We start from the raw sequence: 4,505 nt of genomic DNA, 5'->3' as shown, positions 1-4,505 counted from the left end.
GTTTTTTGTGCTGACTTTTTTTATATATCTTTGTTATATATATTTGGGTGCTTATATGATCGTTTGCGAGAAGCAAATATGTGCAGCATGATTGGCTTTATCGACCCTGCTCAAGTTAGTGCCAACGCTGGGTCACTAACCGATGATCACGAATTGTAGCCTCGTCTTCAGAAGACAGATGGTGAACAGATTTTCATGATGCCTTACAATCCAGGGTTAGTCTTCTTAAAAGGATTTTGTTTGTATGATTTTCATTGACTGACTGCGTATAAAACTGTTTAACTAATTTTGTGTCGTTTGAAACATCTAACCACGTCGGTTCTTTATTTATTGAGTCGTTTGAAACAACTAACCACGTCGGTAGTTAATTACCGTCGTGATAAATTTATAATGACGTCGATTGCTACGTTATTTCGTCGTGTGAAACTGATAATACGTCGGTTTTTATAAATAACCGTCGTTTGTTTTCTTGTGCTGACTTTTTATATTAACCGTCGTTTTTTATGTTAATTTTGTGCAGCCGTCATTGGGTCTTGCTGATTGTGAGAGCAAATAGGGAAACCGTCTATTTTCTGGATCATCTGCCTGGAAATCGTGTGGTTGATGAGGAGGGCAAAAACATCGTCAACAGTGCTTTAAAATTTATAATTCCCACATAGGCAGACCAGGCCGTAAAGCACCAATTTGGAAAACTCGCCAGGCACACCAAAGCAACCCAGCAGTGTCGAATGCGGGTATTATGTGATGCGCTTCATGAGGGACAGCATCATGGATCCTTCCTTGGAGTTTGAGAAGAAGGTAAGAAGAAAATTTTCAGAAACATTTTATGTGGTTTTTTGTATTATCAACGACGGTCCTTTAAAATTACCGTCGTTGAATGAATATACTACGTCGGTTATGAAAAATAGCGTCGTCTGTGACTGAATTTCTTTGTATTTTGTAAAGCTTAATAATCATTGTTTATGGATTGCAGTTTGCCAAGGGAAAAGAGCAAGCGCCATACCCCCAAGCAGCCATTGATGAAGTCCGGAATGAATGGGCAGGTCTTGTTTGCCTTCATATGGAGTAGAGGATTTTTGGAACACTTGATATTTTTATATGTACAAATTTTGTCTATAATATATAATGTACAAATTTTGTCTATAATATACATCCTTTTTTTCCCTGAAAATTTATTGAGGTTTTCATAATTTAAAAGAAAAAACAAATTGCGTAACCAACGTGTAATAACTTTCCAACGACATAATTATGTCAAAAACAGACGTAAAAGGATATTTAGACGACAGATATGACGTGGTAATTAAATTACACGGCGACACCTTTTTTGTTTAAGTCGTGATATACCGTTTGTGCGTCCATGGGACGTCGTTTTAGTGAAAATTTCGTCATGGTTTCACTTTTAATAGACGTCCTTTGAACAAGTAAGTCGTTTATTATATAATTTAGAGTTTAGGGTTTAGGTTATTACTTTTTAACGACGGTGATTGAGTCGTGGAATATTGAGTTTACGTCGGATGGTGAAACATCCACCATGGTTTCTCTTTTAAACGACGTCCTTTTTACAAGTGAGTCGTTTATTATTATTTACAACGTCGTTAATTACTTAACCCCGACGTGGTTTGTTGTTGATATAAGAATATTTTATTATTTTTAATTCAAAATATTCAAAATAAATTTAAAATAAATCAAAAAATGCAACGTCAACTCCTATGAAGTCATTGATATATTTTCTTCCCCCTAAACCTCAAAAAAATGCAGTTTGAGTAATAAAAGTTTAAAATGACCACCCAAAATAAAATTGTTTTGATGAGTCATAACATCACTTATAGTTTGATGGTTTAGGGTTTAGGGTTTGGGGTTTAGGGTTGTTATTTATTAGGGTTTAGGGTTAAAGTATAATTTTTGGGGTTTAGGGTTTATGTTTGTTATATATTAGGCTGTAAAACCATAAAAAAATTTATAAAATTATATTTTAAAAATATATAATTTAGGGTTTAAAGTTTAGGATATTACTTTTAACGACGGTGATTGAGTCGTGGAATATAGTGTTTACGTCGGATGGTGAAACATCGGCCATGGTTTCTCTTTTAAACGACGTACTTTTTACAGGTGAGTCGTTTATTATTATTTACAACGTCGTTAATTAATTAACCCCGACGTGGTTTGTTGTTGATATAAGAATATTTTATTATTTTTAATTCAAAATATTCAAAATAAATTTAAAATAAATCCATAAATTTGGCGAGACGATGCTTGAGAGGAGCACATGGCCAAAATGAAAAGAAAAGCTAAGCAGAGGTATTGCCCTTGATTTGTGAGAGCCATGGTAAAAAGTAAATAAGCACAGTTGGTACGTATTCTATGGAAATATATTTAATCTTGGATGGGCACAAGACATTCAATGAGCATCTAGGATTTTATAGACATAAACTTGTTGTGAGCCGTCCTTTTCCTCATAGTATACTAGATGGGGGACCTGTCATTCTACGTGCCTTCGAAGATTTTCTGACTCAGGCACACAATAATTCAATGTTTTGAGCCGTTAATCATTATTTATTTGCTAATTTCACATTATCCTTTACTAATAGTATAAGAAGATTAACTGAACTAACTCATTTTTTTGATAGACAAGTAATTGATGGAATTACGAATGGAGTCGATATTGCGAGTTTATTTATTTAATTTTTTTTAAAAAGGAAATGAACAAGTGATCCATTACAAGTCATGGATCCTCTTCGATCTTAATCACTTCATAAACTACTTAACGTATTAACCAGGCACAGAATGATTCAATTTTTGGGGCACATTATTTTAAAGAAAAGACCAAATTTTCACATTAAAATAAAAAATAAAAATCAAACTAGTATGGACCATGGAATTTAAGCTTGGTATAATTTAGGGCTAAATTGATAGGTGACATGTTAAAAGTTTAGTATTTTGATTAGGAGATTATTAGGTTATAAGATAGATTTTAAATCGTATTTTTCTTCTCTTTAAATAGGTCCTAAATTGAATCTTAATTAAGAATTAATAAAGTAAAAAAAAAAAAAAAAGACTAGATTAATGGCAATATCTTCACGGATATAATACTTGAGTGCACTTCTAATTACACTTCCTTGTTTATACTAGTTGTGAATTCACGAATCATAACCGTGCATATATCATAATCGTAACTGTTGATTTCTTAAACCACAATTTATCTATCTTTGCAATCAAAAAGAAAAATTCACTGAAATTGGAAATTGATTCAATATCAGACGGTTTTTGTCTTCATTTTGTCTTCAATTCTTTAAATTAGTTCTGAAAATGCTTGCGTGCTTTGGCGAACTGCTCGCACTCAGGACGAGCTTTCTCAACGACCAAACCAAGAGGGTAGGAAACACGTTGGCTTGGTCCGATGGAAACGACGCTGTCTCCTTCCAATAGGTTGATCTTCCGGGTGGCCACCGGCGCAGTTTTCGATTTGTTGTTAGGGTCGACTTCGTGGGAAATCTTGCATTCAGGGTCAGGGCTGTGTAGCAATGTCACTTGACAATCATCCAAAGGCTCCTTAGATTTTTCCAACTCAAACCAGATACAGTCCAAGCGGGTTGGTTTCGCCCTCTCGGCTGAATTTTATGTTCCCCCCCTCCCTACAGTCCAATCGCACCTTTGCACCTGATCAATGGGCAATGCACATGCATGCATGCATAAATCTCATATTCAAATCTTATAATCGACAATTAGGTAGTTTGTTACCTACTTATTAACGTTACGTACCTGGAATCATCTTACTGATCTGGGTCATAGACTTCAATTGGCAGTTGTCACAGTAGACCAGGCCGGAGAGGTAGATTTTGTCATCGGTGTTGTTGGAGTAAGCGACACGAGGAGGGACAAGAAACAAAAGGCAAAGGCAAGGATGGTAGTGCTAGACTTTGTCGACATTGTTGATTTCGAGTTTGCTTGTGTTGGTTCTATTCTATGTATTGCTGATGATGAATTAGACATGGCTTTCTTCTTCTTATAAAGGGAAAAGAAGCAAAAAAAAGCGTATATTTTGGAGAGTTTTGTGAGCCTTTGTTTGTTTACATGTGGAATTGAGACAATTACTCACCTCCTTGACCCGCTCTTGATGGGACTCGAGTTCAGGAGAATAACTTGCCTGCAACAGTTGATCAACAACTTAAATGAATAAAAATTGATGATTCGAGAAGGTCACCACAGTAATTATATATGGCTGCAAGCCAATAGTTAAGGACCTTAAGGGTTTGCTTTGATAGAAAACTATTAATAATAATAGAGTGTTGTTAAACGAATTCTAAACCCTATGATCTAATTACACCCTAATATTTAAATTGAAATGTAAAATTAACTAAGTACATCCTATTTAACTATCAAAAATACCCTTGATACACCTTAATACACTCTATCACACAACACCAAACCCATACAGCTCCTCAATTGCACTTCTAGCACAAGCAATGCTAGAGAGGATTTACTTGCGAAAGTTTCGGTCAATCATT

At 34.9% G+C, this 4,505-nt stretch overlaps 1 long non-coding RNA gene across 1 annotated transcript; it reads right to left on the bottom strand.

Annotated features, from left to right (window-relative positions):
* Nucleotides 1-3,095: 3,095 nt before the first annotated feature.
* LOC103344332 (uncharacterized) lies at nt 3,096-3,968 on the bottom strand. The gene is made up of 2 exons (XR_016122104.1): nt 3,760-3,968; nt 3,096-3,657 (listed from the first exon to the last, which is right to left on the bottom strand). It is a non-coding gene; the product is annotated as an uncharacterized LOC103344332 (long non-coding RNA).
* Between the last annotated feature and the right edge of the window lie 537 nt (nt 3,969-4,505).

The sequence above is a fragment of the Prunus mume genome, linkage group LG7 (genome assembly GCF_029339155.1).
Source record: "Prunus mume cultivar Tortuosa linkage group LG7, ASM2933915v1, whole genome shotgun sequence".
Classification (NCBI taxonomy): domain Eukaryota; kingdom Viridiplantae; phylum Streptophyta; class Magnoliopsida; order Rosales; family Rosaceae; genus Prunus; species Prunus mume.
The sequence above is the reverse complement of the archived record's forward strand: the minus strand, read 5'-3'. Positions and strand labels throughout refer to the sequence as shown.